At 40.0% G+C, this 16,944-nt stretch overlaps 1 protein-coding gene across 2 annotated transcripts in view; it reads left to right on the top strand.

The window, feature by feature from the left end:
* Camkmt (calmodulin-lysine N-methyltransferase) overlaps window positions 1-16,944 on the top strand; it is a 351,318-nt gene that overhangs the window by 63,449 nt on the left and 270,925 nt on the right. The window lies entirely within an intron of this gene.

The raw sequence follows: 16,944 nt of genomic DNA, 5'->3' as shown, positions 1-16,944 counted from the left end.
ATTGTGGATCATTTATTGTTGGGCATGCATCCAAAAAAAAAAATTCAAGCATGTCACTGGAGTCTAGGTTTAGGAGAAACCCCCTAAATGGTATTTTCCAGAGGAGCAGAAAGGCATGCTTGCTTTGAATTGCAAGCATCACCCCAAATTTAATGATGTCCTCACCCTTAATTGCAACTCAGTTTGATGAGGGCACAGTGCCTGAAAGTATGCCCCACTGTGCTTTGATGCTATGGATGTGTGATGGATAGAGGTGGTCCACAGGGATCCAAAGGAGATCCTAGCTTTGCCAAGGTAACTTAGTGGTGACTCTAACACCATTCCCAAGTTGCTTCACTTGCCATGGTCATTATTTGGTATGTCTTTAGCTTTTAGACAGATTTACTACTTAAGAACTAAAAAAATATTGTATGTTAAGGTTAAGTGTTTTATTCATATAGCAGATGGACCTTCTAAAGAGAAATCAAAACAAAATGATCTGAGTCTGTCTACATAGCTCACAGTTTACAGAGGTGGATTTTGTTAATGAAGCCGGATCCCATAATGCTTTTCTTTCCTGCATATCTGCCATGGTGCCTCAGGCTTTCACCTCCCCTGTAAAGGTGGTTTGTTTATTCCCACTTGGTAGGTAACTAAACAGAGATTCAGAGCTAGGAGTTCTCATGCTGAAGCCTCTGCTTTCTCAGACAGGGTAGTGCCAGAAAGGGACCTGCTGGGCCACAGTCATTTTGGAGAGGAACTGACAATTTTTTTACTATTAAAGGTCAGAGACTAAGTATTAAAGGCTCCAAGGACCACATAAAATATTTATTTCACAATCCTGTTTCTAATTTAAAATGTAGGGTTTTTTTGTCTTGTTTTGTTTTGTTTTTTAGATATTATTGTCATTGTTGGAACCCCGGGCTGGCCTGGATCTCTACATAGACTAGGCTGGCCTTGAACTTGAGATTATTTTCCTTCCTCTGTCTCTCAGGTTCTAGGGGAACAGGCAGATGCCACCATGTAACCAATCTTAAAAGATCTTAAAAACCCTTTTGAGGCTGAGGTCAACATAGGAACAAGCTGAGGGGTGGGAAGGCTTGTTCCTAGTCACCAACCTATACAGGACAGTGCCAGTAAGTCTTGGGACTATGCCATTATAATAAATAATGAAAATAATGTATACCCATAACAATGACTTTTAAGTATCCAGAGGAAAATGATATTCTTTTTAAGAAGGCATAAAATTATCATGTCTTAGGTTTTTTAAAAATTTATTTATATACTTTATTTTTTTTTAATATTAGTTACAGTATATTAACTTTGTATCCTAGCTGTATCCCGCTCTCTCATTCCCTCTCAATCCCACCCTCCTTCCCTCATCTGCTCCCTGCCCCTTTCCAAGTCCACTGATAGGGGAGGACCTCCTCCCCTTCCATCTGACCCTGGTTTATCAGGTGTCTTCAGGACTGGCTGCAAAGTCCTCCTCTGTGGCCTAGCAGGGCTGCTCCTCCCTCAGGGGAAGCGGGAGAGGTTCAAAGAGCCAGCCATTGAGGTCATGTCAGAAACAGTCCCTGTTCTTATTAGGGTACCTACTTGGATACTGAGCTACCATGGGCTACAACCGAGCAGAGGTTCTACGTTATATTCATACATGGTCCTTGGTTGGAGAAACAGTCTCATAAAAGACCCGTGTGCCCAGATATATTTGGTCCTTGTGGAGCTCCTGTCCTCTCCAGGTCATATTAACTCCCCCTTCTTTCTTATGATTCCCTGCACTCTGCCAAAGGTTTGGTTATGAGTCTTAGTATCTGATTTGATACACTGCTAGGCAGAGTCTTTCAGAGGCTGTCAGTAGTAGGCTCCTGTCCTGTTACTTGTTTTCTCCTACATCTAATGTCTATCCCATTTGTCTTTCTAAGTGAGGATTGATCCTCTTACCCTGGGTCCTCTTTCTTGTTTATCTTCTTTAGGTGTATAGATTTCAGTATGTTTATCCTATCTTATAGGTCTATATAAGTGAGTATATGCCATGTGTGTCTTTCTGTTTTTGGGATTAGGTTTTTAAGAAATAAATCAACATACAGTTTTGACAGTTAGAGTGATGCTTTGTTCTAGAGACCTGTAAGATTCAATTTTTGAAACACCTCATTTTATGATAGATAAAATGAAAGGTCATGTTACAAGTAGATTTTTAAGCTATTTTATTTTCATATCAATTTAATGCTATTATTGGTTTTAAGTTCTAACCTTTTGATATTTTAGTGCTGACTGTTCTGTCCCAAGTCTGTTACTAGTGCTGAGCATTGAACCCAAGCCCTTGCACATCTCAGGCACACATTCTTCCAGTGAACTGAATCTCGAGGCTGACCCTAACTTTTAAAAAAATTAGTTTGCATGTGTGGGTGTTTCATCTGCATGGATGTGCACTACATGCATGTGGGGCTGGAGGAGGCCAACAGAGGCCGTCACGTGTCCCGGAACTGGAGGTAGAGATGGCTGTGAGGAGCTCGGTGTGTGCTAGGAATCACCCAGGTGCTCTGCAAGAGCAGCCAATGCACTTACTCACTGAGACATCTCTCCAGCTCCTGAAGCGGAAGGCCACTGGTTCCGTCCAGCCACCACATATATTTTACTGACGAATACACTAAGCTGAGAAGATGAATCTTTAAGAAAAAAATGTGTGTTGAAAGGGGGGTGTGCTTCACGATGAAGGATGTGTTTAGCATACATGAATTCTGGGTTCAATCCCCAGCATAATAGAAAAATATCATTTTGTAATAGTAGATGGCAGGTACCTGAAGTTTCTGTTCATCGGTTAATATCCACCCAGATAAGTGTTTCTTCTTCAGCTCCTTAACACATCACTTTTTTCAACAGGCTAAAGAGAATCAGGTTGCTGCTCCTGTTCTACCCTTAGAATTTCTAAGAAGGATCCCTGGGGTGGTTGGTCTGAGGGGACAGGCATGGTAGGGACCATGATATTATACTAGCAGTTGAAAACTTTCTGCTCTCTCCTGTCCATACAGTTTAGTTCAGTTGCCAAAGTCTAATATACAGGCAGTGTTAGGTGAAATGTAGATGCTGATCGTGGCCTATGTTCATGTAAAACACCTTAACCCTTTTCCTTAGTCTTTACAGCTGCCTCAGAAAAACCCAAGCTTTTAGACAGTTGGCTAACTGCTCACAATGACACAATTAGGAAAAGCTACAGAGTCAAAAGCCTAGGCCATGTGCCACCAGACCCACTCTCTTAAAGGGAAAAGCAATGTTTTCTGGGTTTTAAACTGTTTTATTTGGGGCTGTAGAGTTGATTCAACAATTGAAAGCACTGGCTGCTCTTTCAAAGGGCCTGGGTTCAATCCCAGCACCCACATGCAGCTCACCATTGTCTGTAACTCCAACGTCAGGGAATCTAATCCCCTCGTCTGGTCCCCACAGACACCTGGCACTGGTGGTGTACAGAGATGCGTGCAGGCAAAACACCCATATACATTAAAAAAAAATAAACCTTTGAAAATAAAGTGTTTTCTCCTTTTGTAAGCCATTTGAGTAGATAGAGTTGAAAAGATACTATAGCTGCACAAAGAGGCTCTATGCCCAAATCAAGGGGGAAAATCTGTGGAGCATTTCAATGATAACAAAATAACATGAAATGAAAGCCTCCATTTAGAAGCTGTAGATGCGCAGCCGTAGCCTACACATGCACAGCGCCAGCGATCCAGTGCCCTAGTGCTTCTCCCACAGGTTTCTGATGGCAAAGCAACAGGTTCCATCACCTAATCTATTATATTTGGTATGATTTGAGCTCCCTTAATTTACATGTGGTGCTTTGTGTTCATATGAGAATTACACTTTAGAAGCATTAGCCAAGTGCAAAGTAAATTAATTTAGCCTATAACTGTTCAAATGCATATTGTATGAAAGGAATTGTATAGGGCTAAGGACCTAACGGAAATAGAACACAGCCCTGCCTGTGGGTAACTTATGGTGAAATGAGAGTGGAGGGTAATCAGAAAAGAGTCAATTTCATCATATTGGAAGTATCCATATACAGTGTGTCCTATGGGATGCCTAAATTTTGTCTTAAATCAATCCTCCATCCACCCATCCATCTACCCACCCACCCATCTCTCCCTTTCTTTCTTACTTCTCTCTCTCTCTCTCTCTCTCTCTCTCTCTCTCTCTCTCTCTCTCTCATCCATCACCTGTCTATCTATTGTGGTGTGTGTGTGTGTGTGTGTGTGTGTGTGTGTGTGTGTACATGCTTATGCCATAGCATGTGTTGTAGGCCAGAAAATGACTCTCTGGAATTGGTTCTCTCTTGCCACCCCATGGGATCCCAGGCCCTCAGACCTGCTTGCAAGTGCCTCTGCCACCCTTCTCTCCCCACTTCCAAATCAGCTCACAGGACCCAGAGCAGGCAATTGTAAAGAAAAGCAGTTTAGCTCTGCTAAGGCAGAAACTAACCCAAGTATGGGGAAGGTATGGTGCAGTTGGAGACCACTCACAGTCTAAGCCTGGGAAGAAGAGAGCTTGGTTAGCAGTGTCCTTTACTAATTCTTTCCTCCTTGCTATTTGAGAGTTCACAGTCCACCCCCAGGCTAATGTTAGGGGCCAGACCCAACTATCATCAGCACATGTCCTACCACTTAGCTAAATCTCCAGGCTGACCCTAAATTTGCTTTTTAGTGAGGCTTGAATAAGAGCCTTTGGGGCAGAAAATGAGGCAAGGCAGCAGGGGTCAGAAGGCCCAGGTTGTGAAGGGCCTTTTGTAATAACTCCCCAGTGCAGTAGGAGCTAATGAAAATAGGATCAAATCTGTGTTTAGAAATGTTTCTCTCCAGCTGCAGGATGAAGAATGGAATGTAGTTGTCATCCTGGCAACTGCCATTTTGGGACATAGAGATGGAACTGAAAGGGGGATTGAAAAACTCCTCTGCTGACTCTAGGGGCCGGGGCTGTAGCTCAGCAGCAATGCGCTTGTCCAATGTGTGTGTAAGGCCGTGGCTTCAATTGCCAGCACCAGAAGCAGGAAAATGGAGGATGGAGGGATGGGTGGGTGGATGGATCAACAGATCCATAGATACATAGAAGGAAGAGGTATTGATCGATTAGTAGTAGTTTTATTAAATATAGGCTGCCACAAAGTCTGTGCTTGCTACAATGGAATTGTTGGTAGCAGCAGTCACTGGCTGCTGTTTCCAGTATACTGTGGTACCCAATTATTGTTTATGGCATTGATTTTTTACAATGTTAACCTTTTGGAGAATTTTAACATTTATTTTATAGCTTTTATGTACCAATAATTTTACAAATTTACAAGCATAGACTCCCATTTGGAATTGTAAACCTTGTTTATCATTTTTTTGCATCTTGTTTCTCTAGGAAAATGACATGATGGTTGGAAATGTACAAATGATGACAGTATTACGTAGCCCAGTTCTTGCTATACAAGTCTGAAGAACGGCCTACTTAAATTGTCTGTAGGATTTTCCCACTATACCACAGTTGACACAGTTATGAGGTGTGATAAAGTAGGACTCAGAGAGCTATTCTTCCTCCTTACTTCTAGTTTTGCTGACTTCTGGGCCTTTCTATTTGTGTCAGTTCCTTTAGAGTCTTAGGACATAGGTCATCTCTGTCAGAAAGGCATATTGAAATAGTGCACATTTGCTTTTTTTTTTTTTTGAGGTGCAGTCTCACCATGTTTGTCTAAACTGCTCTCAAGTTCATGGAATCATGCGATGCCTCTGCTTCAGCCTCCTGCGTGGCTGAGACTGAAGTTGTATGCCACTATCTCTGAACCAGTGCATTTGTTCCCTCCCCTCCCTCCCGCCTCCCCTTCCCCTTCTTTCTTCATTGTTTTTTGAGATTGGATGCTATTATAGCCCAGGCTGTCCTTGAACTGGTCTGATGTCATGTATTCTCACTGTCTATGCTGTGAGTCCTGATCCTAATCGTAGAAAGTGTGTCCCTGTTTTGTTTTGGTTTGTTTTTTTTTTCACTTTAACCATTTTTTTTTTTTTTAATGCTTGGCATTATTTTTCCAATGAACTCTTTTTTTTTTTTTTTTTAAAGTTGGAATGGACACAATTCTCCCTTTACATCTGTATTTATATTTCTGCTTTTTCTCAAAACAGCTTGCCGCATGAATTCCATACCAGGAGAGGAATGTTAGTGCTCAGTGCTGTGCCTGTTGTCACCCAGGTTCATCCTACCCTGTCATTTGTCCTTAAGTTCTACTTTCTTAGTGACTTTTTTCTTCTCACTTGCTCTCTGTTTAAATGTCAGAACACTTTTCCTGTGACTCAATACATATTTATATTCAAGTCTCTTTTTCTGTTTGAGGCGTCTTCATACTGTTCATGTCTTTTTGATTTGACTTGCTAGAATATAGTTATCCTTTTCTCACATCATGAGTTTTCATGGTTATAAAACTCTTTGCCCTTTAAATTATGACTAATAATTTGCCGTAATCAGTGCTGGTAGGTGATAAGCTCCAGACTAAACCAAGAATGAGCTGCGGGATCAGAATGCTGACTCTCTGAATCCTCACCATTATCATTCACCATTATCATCAAGAGCGCTTTGACAGATGAGCCTGCGGACTTTAATGTTCTTGGTGCTGTGCTGTGTTCCACCATGTACTAGGGCAGATTATCAAGTACAGTGGGCCTTCCTTCCTCCCTCCCCCCCCTCCCTCCCTTCCTCCCCCCTCCCCCCTCCCTCTCTCCCCCCTCCCTCCCTCCCTCCCTTCCTTCCTGCCTCCCCCTCTCCCCTGAGACAGGATTTCTCTGTGTAGCTCTGGCTGTCCTGGAACTTGCTCAGTAGACTAGGTTGGCCTCGAACTCAGAGGTTCACCAGCCTCTGCCTCCTGTGTGCAAGGATTAAAGGTGTGCACCACCACTGCCTGGCTGAGCGTAGTGTTTTATGGAGTCAGTAACTATGCATGTTTAGCTGTATAAAATAAGTAGTTGTGATTTTTGTAACCTAACACAGAATAAGCAGTACCCTTTCATTTGGTGAATTGCTCTCTTCCTCCCCCCATATCTATATATCTGTCTGTCTGTCTGTCTATCTATCTCTAATCCATCTATGTCTATATCATCTATATCTATATATCTCCAGATGAGAAAGGTTTCCATTTTCTGCTGCATCACTCTGTCCATATCAATTAGTGAGTGCCTCTGTAGAAGGCAGTTTGAAGACTTGGAACTACAAGTCAGTCTGGTAATTGGGTTCTGTCTTTTCTATTTTGAGCCACAGTTTTCTGAGTATTTTGACATAGCAGCTTTTATACTTGAAATAATATAAAAGCAAGGAAATATTCTCTTTCATCTGCACTTCGAGACTTTCGCCACATTTTTCCTTTCCTTTCTTTCAGTGTCTATTGTATGCAGCTACATAGAGGATCGATGCCGAAGAGGCTGCCCCATATGTAGCCCTGAGGAGAAACACCTGCCCCCATGTTGAGTGGGTGTGCTGGTAGCAGCTTGGGAATAAATAGCAGCAAGCAGTCTGGCCCAAGTGTTTAACTCTACCCAAGTGAGACTCTCAGGCTCTACCCGAGAGAAGGGGCTGTACAGATGAAGTAAGGAGAAAGCCGCGTGGCCAAGTCCTGCCTGTAAGTCCTGACTTGTAAAATCATCAGAGGCCCTAGTGAACAAGGGCTGTCAGGCTCAATGACATCAGGTATAACTCCCCACAGAGCTGTGTACACACACAGTATGTGGACGTGTGTGTGTGTGTGTGTGTGTGTGTGTGTGTTTGTGTGTGTGTGTGTGTGTAAAGCAGAACTACATACATAAAAACAAAACTATGTACATATAAAATTATGTATGTATTGCTTTTATATCTGCTTATTGTGTGTTGACTAGTTCCAATGTTTTCATGATTTTGACAACTTTGAAGTCTTTTCGCAAAACAGACTTGACACCTATGGTTTTTGCCCACTAATTATAATCTCTTGCTGTGAAGCCTTGTTGTCTCTCTCATGCTCAAAAGCCAGGTCAGAGCTTTTGACAGTTCTTGCATTGCAGCATAACAATAACCTGTGTCTCCAAGTTGTCTCAGAATTCTCTGGCAAACTTCTGCTAGTGCTTCTAAATATAACTGAAGTCTTCCCATCCTACTGAAGCCTCCCCGAATCCAGTGGTTCCATGTATTATAGCACTTGGCACATGCGATTATCATTCTCTGTCTCTCTCTGTGTCTCTATGTCTGTCATGTCTCCAGCTGAAGAGCTGTTAGAACAGGGGTTGGTTTTACATCACTAACATCTGGCATGGATTTCACCTTCTAATAAATGTGTAAGAAATGCTTGAATGACTGGAAGAATAAGTGAATGAATAAAATATCCCACCTCATGTTTGGAGTGTGCTTGAGTTCTTCCAGCCAACTTTTCCTTCTGTGCTGTTTTATCTTTTTTCCTGTCACACGTTCTTCTGTCCCCTTTAGTAGATGTTAGAGCTTAGGAAATCTGCGTTTGAAGACTTAAAATATAGTGCTTTGAACTCCTTAGAGGAAAAGTCTATGAATAAATAATTAGACTCATTTCACATCAAAATCTAAAGTGTGAAAAAAGGTTCGTATCATTTGGTGCTTTATTCACGTGTATGGTAATCTGATGGCATATCCATTGTTAACACTGAACTATACTGAAATATTTTACTCTCGGGGCTTTTCATCTGACAAAAGACGGCTTTTTGAAAATGAAAAAGCTCCTTTCCCTGGCATGCTGAGCATAGCTCCTGTCCCTGGCATGTGAGGGTGAAATTTGTTAGTTTTGAAATGCATGGGTTAATATGGCCATATTTTATCTCGGACAGTACTTGAAACGTTCTACCAAAATCACTGCAGCACATGTGCATACAAGTCCTACCATCTTTGGGGGTATGTAAGTCAGAGACGTTGCTGAGGAACTGCTTAGCATTTTCTTGATGGCGAAGTGCTTGGTTTTGGAATTTAATTGTAGGTTTTACATTTAAGCTGTTCAGTATTACTCTCATAAAGGTTCTATACATTTCTTGCTTTGTAGTTTAACAGGTTTAGTCACCACAGTTGGAAGGCATCATCCTCATAATGAAGCCAGAAAAGAATAAAGGTTGATCATGCAGGGTGGCTGGCTGTGAAACGGAACAATAGAGCTTGACTTCTTCATGTCTGTTAAGTTAGACTGTGGGGCGTGCTTATCTTCCTGCCGTGATACCGCATTGTCATGAGAAAATGTTGTGTTGTGCAGCTTTGCAAAGGGGTGGGCATCTGCTCTCATTCTGTGTGGTGGCTGGAGCTCTAAGACAGGCTGTCAGCTGCCTAGTTCACTCAGTCTAAAGTCAGAGGAAGAATACTGAACAGTATACATAAATAAAAAGTGCAAAGGCTTTGAGTGCCACCTAAATTTTGACTTAGTGTAATCTGTCTTCAGAGGGCCTGTGGTAGCTCAGGAACTATGATATGCTAAAAAATTCCATTTACAGCTTCTTGGAAGGAAATAAGTGATATGGTCTGATGGGACAGTTAAAAGATAATATGATGCTTGGGTGAGTGATTTATTCAAAACTTCTGTATACTCACTGTGGTTTAATTCAGTTCTCTGAATGTTAATGAGATGCCAACTGTATTGGCAGCGCTCTGTTGGATACTGAGGGAGATTGAGTCCTACCCTGAAGAATTTAGACCTATAGTAGAGACAGAAATGAAATCCATGAAATGATTCCCTAGAACTGTTAGATGTATGAATGATAGTCTTGTAAGCTGTCAAGATCATTTAAAATTTGATTCGGTTATTATATGTATCATTCCCCAATGTGTCACATGAGCATTTGATAGGCATACCCTTTATGTCTCTAAGTCACTGCTAAAAACATTGACAAGTCAAGGCCAAGGTTAAAGGCAAGAAGGAACCTTCTGACATTTCCCGTTCTGTTCCTAGCACGTGCCTTTTGTCTGTTCCTGAACACTGCCTCAGTTTCTATCTGTCAGGCACCTAGTGATCTGTTGAAATTTTAGCATCGATGTTACCATTCATCCATTTCCATATACTTGTTTCTCTTTTCTCTATTTGTCATGACCTTTCAGTGTGGTTACTGGCAGGAGACCATAGATACAAGTCAAATTTAACTGCCACAGTGGACTGCAATTTGCCCTGTTTACAGAGTCAAACTGTCTTGGAGCATCTATGAGATCATATTATTTACTGTGGGCTGTGTCCTGTCTGTAGTGCTTATCTTTCTCTTCTTGTCTGAAGACCTTCTTTTTCTTTCTGGTGAAAATTGAATTGAAATAGAAATGGAGCAGTTATGTACATGCCAACCATTTCTTCATGGTTCTTCCTTACTAGAAGAACCAGAACTCAGGTTTTATTTACAGTGAGAACATACCCAGTGAAAATGTTCTCTAGACTTTCGTAGCTGTGGGCAGCCTCATGACACATTTTGACCAATGAGATATTAGGGAAAGTTTCTAGATAGAGTCTATCGGTTATCTGGTGACATATAATAAAATATCACAAAACCTAATGTCTTGAAATGATAAACACTTATCTCTTCACACAAGTTTGGGTTAGTAACTCATAGAAACTTTGCTGTGTTGTTGTCTCTTATGTCGCTTAGGCTCTCTCAGGGGGTCACAGCCAAGATATTAGGAGGCCTTAAAGATTCATGAGGAACCACAGGGGGGATTCAAAGTGAATAAAGTGTAATTGATAAAGAAAAAAAAGTTAAAAAAAAAGATTCATGAGGAGACTCTTTAAAATATGACCTATTATTGTCTCCCTCTAGTCACTGTTGTAGTAGTAATGGTAACAGTTTCCCTGGGCAGGTACAGCTGTTGTGTGTAAAGCTTCTGCTACCATGAATTTCAGTATGCTGAATGGAATTAGTCCACATTGATAGTGTCATTCGTTGGCTTCTCCATTAAAAAAAAAAGTTGGAATACTTTGATTTCTCCATCATTCTTATAACATGCTTTCTTCTATAAAAGTTTTGTGATTATCTCCTTACCCCATGACTAAGGGAATATTGCTGAAGAGGGGCTGGTAAGGGTTTTGGAGGGATGGCTGCTGTGAAACAGCAGCTGCCCTCATGAACTCACAGTGGTTCGGGTTGCTCGCAGGAGCAATACCTAAGAAAGCTAGCCAAACTTCTGGGGGCTCTCCAAGCACAAACAGAGGAGGAACCCCCCAAGCTGCCACCTGGCTGAGACTTGGCAGCTGAAGGCTTCTGGGTTAAAAGAGAAATGTAAATATTTATTGTTTTAACATGTTAGGTCTTGATACTTTATTATACATCACCAGATAACTGATAGACTCTTCTGTGGTGTGGTCCCTGATAGGTTATCCATGCTTCCATGGTTGGCCATACATCTAGGCACATTTAGACAGCTGTGGACTTGTGGGCTATGAAAAAAGGGCATGAAATGTGGTTGGGAACATGGTAGGGGAATCTGGGAGAGCTATTTTGATATAATCCAAATACATTGCATATATATGTGGAATTTCCAAAGAATGAATGAAAACGTTCTAGTTTCTGACCAACCAGCATTTCGTACTCACTTAAATTTGACTTAAAACAATTAGACAATGTATAGATAGGATAGGTGCTGGAGGGTTGGCTCATCTCAGGAGGACACTAGCCATGACCCATGATCAGCTTTATAGGTGTGAACTATGGTTGAAGATGGTATGTGTCACCAGCAAGGGGGTGGAGAGGCACGTGAAATCCCAACTGTCATGTAGCCTATTGCTGAGTGCATTCTATTTATCAGCTGGGGGAAACGGCCTAACACAAAACAGCCTTGGGGTTGTTCATTTCATGCAAGCTGTTTACCTGAAGAAACAGTTTTATGGTTGAATAGTAGTCTCCATGATTGGCTTGTGAGTGTTTTGGAAAAGGAAAACATCACAGTTAAATCAAGGTCTAAGTTTAGCTCAGTAGGTATTTGTTAAATGTCAGGTAAGTAGCAGATTTTGGGGTATCAGTAACTAGTTATCAGGGCATTCTAGATGTGGTTTTCCTCTTCTCTTTTTATTGGTGTATTTGTGTATGTGTTTATATATGTGGTCACACTTATGCCAGGTGTACACATAGAAGTGAGATCAGTTCTCTCCTTCCATCGTTGGAGTCCCAAGGATCTAACTCAGGTTTGCAGGCTTGATGGGAAGCGCCTTTACCTCCTGAGCCATCTTGCCAGCCCTCTCTTCTGTTCTCATTCACTTCAGATTTTCAGATTGGGTTCAGCAGCTTCTTCCTGTCTTTCAGGTTATATACCATCGAATCACTTATCTTTGCCCAACATGGAGGTTCCATCAACAGTCTGTCTAAAATCTGTTTTTTATCATTCTTCATTATAACCAGAAGTCATAAATATATAATGCAATTCTGAATGAAGGTAAAATGTACTCATCTGAAATGATTAACTATTACAAATTTTATGCCCATGAATGTGTCAGAATTGTGTTATATTAAATAAAAAACATATAGGTAATTGAGTACAGAATTCTTCACCACCACTAAAGTGGAAAAGGAATTAGCAAAATGAGTACTATGTATGACAAGATTGTCTACACTGTTGCATAATTCTGTTTTTTGTATCTGCTGAATACTTAACAGGTCATGATAAACATACACTATACTTTATGAATTCCTCTGGGTTACTGTCAGCTCTCCACCGCAGTGAATGAGGCTGTGTAAATTAAGTTCACTCTTAGTTTCTGTTCTATTGCTGTGTGACCAGGACAACTCATAATTGGGGCTGGCATACAGTTTCAGAGGGTTATCCATGATCATCATGACAGCAAGCATGGTGGCAGGCAGGCAGGCATGGCGCCGGAGCGGTAGCTTAGACCTTGCATCCTGGTCTGTAGGCAGGAGGCAGAAAAAGAGAAAGACTGAGCCTGTCATGGGCTGTTGAAACCTCAAAGCCCAACCCACAATGTCATACCTTTTAATCTTTTCCAAATAGTTCAACAACTGGGGACCAAGCATTCAAACACATGAGGCATTCTCATCCAAACCACCACATTCACCCAAATTACAGGACACATCTGTAACTAATATGACATATAAGTCACATCTGGAAGGAGAGTTTTCACTAATGCATTTAATCATAGGCTATTAACTATTGCTCTTAGGCATTATTCTGTGTGCTTACCCAGGGGCTGGGTAAGCAACATTAATTCACTCAGTGACATTTCACCAATAAGAAAGAACGAGTTATTGATATACACAAATATATGGATGTACCTTATAAAACATCATATTAAGTATAAGGAATCAGTCACAAAGAACATTTAAATATCCCATCTGTATGAACTGTCAGGAGCAGGTAAATTTATAGAGACAGAAAGTAGACAAACAGTTACTCCGGGAGGGGAACTAGAGAGGAAGAAGAGAATTTTTCTCCCCCAAATATTAAATTGTTGAAAACTTGATTGAAACCGTGCTGGCAGCTGAATTCTAACTATGTAAGGAATTGGTTGGCTTGCTGCTGTCTTAAAATGGGTGAAACTTAAGGTTTGGTAATTCTATCTTCATAAAGCTCTCTTAAAAAGGCCAAGCAGAACCTTCATCAGATCATCTTGCAGGGATGCTGGCATGAGTTAAAATTTGACCCCTCAGCTTAGGGGGAGGATTTTCCACCTTCATGATAACTGGAAGGGAAGACTCAATTCCAGTCCCAACCTCTCTCCTCCGTTTACTTGGAGAGAAGCCATGCAGGTTATTTCAGCAAACTCTTAGCCACCATGCCTCCACCCTGTCCTCAGACCTCTGTTTATAGTTACCTTCAGGATAGTTTTACTTTTATAACGATCAGTAATCTCCCACCCAAATATCCAATTTGGGCTCTGCCCTGGGTATTTTTTATCTTAGGAAGTAGAAACTATGGACATCTTTTTCAATCTTTTATTAACATGCGATATTATCTTAAAGTTCTTTTTCAAGTTTGCTTTCTTATATGTAATACCTTTATCTATCCAAAGTAGAAAACAATTCATATATATGTGTGTATATATATATATATATATATATTACATATAGCTTTATTAAAAACAAGTAGGAATGGCACATTTGTGCTAATTAATGATTGCTTCAAAACTGCGAAGAAATAGCTGATAAAATAGCCCTTTTGAGTAAAAGGGCTTCTGATCTTTTATGTTTAGCTATCTTAGACTATACTTAATAGATTAGAAAGTTGAATTCTGAGTTTTACCGTAGTCTACATGTGTACTTTCATGGTCCTACTAACATTTGTGTTTATCCAATTAAATCACAGTAGTTTTTAAGTAAAGTCTCAAATTCCATGATAACTGAAGGGGTCATTAAATGACCTGGATGCATGAGCTGAAGGTGGAGGGAGCCGTCACACACACTTCATCAGCACTGTGGAATGAGGGACCGGTGCATTTGCTGAGCAGGGGATGTCCAGTGCGCATAGAGACTAATTGGCGGTTGGACATGCCCCAGGAGCAGTGATTTTAAGGTCATAGCAGGCTCGGTGAATAATGCCGACTTATGCTGCAGCTTGCCGATAGCTGATCTTACCAATGAGCCGTTTAGAGGCATTCAAGCCTGAACTCTCTCCCTGTGCCTTGAATGGCATGTCAATGGTCACTGCTTCTGACATCCTTTATGTTTGCCCAGCCAGCTCTAAATCTTTAGGTTGGGCTTCTGAGTACTCAGGAAAGAAAAGAGAGAGGCAATTATTTTCAGTCATTGAGTTTTGAAGATCTTAGTGTTAATTATGCCAAACATTGTCGGTTCATCAGCAAATAAAAATGTTAAAAAGGGGTACCAGGCATTCCAGACCCGCTTAAACATACTTTATGGTGATTAAGAATGTCTTGTATACTTGTATACACTAACATTTTGGAGGTATATTATCACCCATGCATTTTCATGCATTGTTTCAAAATGGAATATTCACATTAAAAGATCATTTGTATTTTGGAGTATTAAAAAGCTTACTTTTAATTAATGGGTGCTTTCTTATCAGTTGAATTAAGAGGAATGAATAAAAAGCACAATTCATTATTTCTCTGTGGAATCCAGAGAGATATGAAAACAAAACTGCAATGGATAGCTCTTAGAAATACTTCAGAAATTAATTTAAGTATTATAGTGGCTTTTGAAATGGGAAGATCTCGTTCCTTCAGGCCTAAACTTATCGAAGATTCCTTGAGTATTCAAGGTGTGCTTCACCTATTGTTTGTGGCCTCCTGTGCTTTCTTGCCCATAGAGTTCTGCAGGAAGTACCTGGTCAGAGGATCTGAGGACAAAGCACGCCTTGAGCATTCATTTGAGATGCACGTTAAGGACATGCAGCCAGTATTCTTGCTTATGACACAGGTTTCAAAACTCATTTCTCCTATAAATAAAATGAAAAGCAGAAAGGATGTAAACGCCCTAACTCTTCTAGAATCATACTTGTGCTCATTAAGTTGTTTTTCTGTTTGTTTGTTTGTTTTTTACTGTAGCAGAGTAAATACATTCAGTCCCTAAAGAGAGTAAGATGGGTAGCATCCTTTTGCTGAAACGGATTGGAAATGGGACAGTTTTTTATAATATATATGGATCACAGTAGATACCATATCAAATTAGAATAGTTGCACTGTTTGATAAATGAATGATTAGAAAAAATCCCATTGTATGACCCTAGTACAAAACCAGATGTTTTTGTGTCCTGAAGGTCTGTGTTCTTTCCATGTGGCTGATAAATATGCTCTACTGTTACTGTCATAGTCTTGCCTTCCAAATTAAGATATAATAATCACTCAGAATCTAATATCAAGTTAATTTAGATTCAATTGTCTCTATTAAGACAAAGAGGTATCATAGTTTTTAAAGATGGAAAAGATCATTTATGAGAATTTGGCTGCAGTCAAAAGCTTAACTATTAGCATTGTAGGTTCATTATTAAGGGAAGCATTATCGTCTTTGCACTGTTCTTTATTCCATTTGTTCTTATGAAATGTGTTTATCTTTTATTAAAACTTTCTATTTTAGATGGCTAGATAGGTGATAAAACAAGCCTGGTAAAATGTTAATGATAGAATTGAGGTAGTGGGTATGGATGTATCTTTTCCAGGCAGTTCTTTCAGAATGACTATATTTGAACAAAAGAACCTGTTTGGCTTTTGAGAAAGCAAAATAGATATTTTAATTAAGTATAGTAAGTAGATATAATAAAATTTGTGTATTTAACCAGTTAGTAAAAGGCAAAACTGATTTTTAATTGTAAATTTATATGCTGTTTACCATACATTATTTGGCTGATGTTAGTTCCAGGATCAATTTTAAGACAGAATCTTTTCAGTTTTGTTGGAGGAGCTGTGAGGAAGTGTTTGGTTATTTTCCCAATAAAATGTGTACATAAAGACCTGAGCTCAGAGTACATTTTTTCCTAGTCATTGTTAGTGCACTTGGGAATGTGATGAGCATTAGCAAAGAATGCTTATTTATTAGGTTAAAGCACATTGCTGGTGATCTTATATATCAGAGAAGAAGAAATTCTTTGTTTTTGAATGAAGACAGCAGCTGCCCTTAGGGTGTTTTTCTTATTACTTTCACTTGGAGCTTTGCCACATGTGCACCTAATGTGTTGTTGACTCAGAAATGATATGGATAAGTAATGCATGTATGCTCACATCTCATTTTTGAGACACACTTCAAACAGATACAAATTGAACGTAACTAGTGTATCTACCTGGAAATATTTCTTGGCAGATTTGGCTGAGTTGCAGTCTTGCTCTGTGACTGACGTGCATTTCACATGCTAGCATCATCAAAATCTATGAGTTTGTAAGTCATTTTACATTTGATGATCTGAGGTAGGAATTTTTGAAGTAGAATTTTTTTTTTACTTGAGTGTTATATCCTCTTATGTTACTGTACTACTAGCCGATGTTAAAGAAAGTAATGACAAGTGAAAAAAAAATCATCAAGTTGGTCCTTGCATTCATTAGCT

This window comes from Meriones unguiculatus, chromosome 1 (assembly GCF_030254825.1).
Source record: "Meriones unguiculatus strain TT.TT164.6M chromosome 1, Bangor_MerUng_6.1, whole genome shotgun sequence".
Lineage (NCBI taxonomy): Eukaryota > Metazoa > Chordata > Mammalia > Rodentia > Muridae > Meriones > Meriones unguiculatus.
Note: the sequence above shows the minus strand (reverse complement) of the source record. Positions and strands in the feature narration are given on the sequence as shown.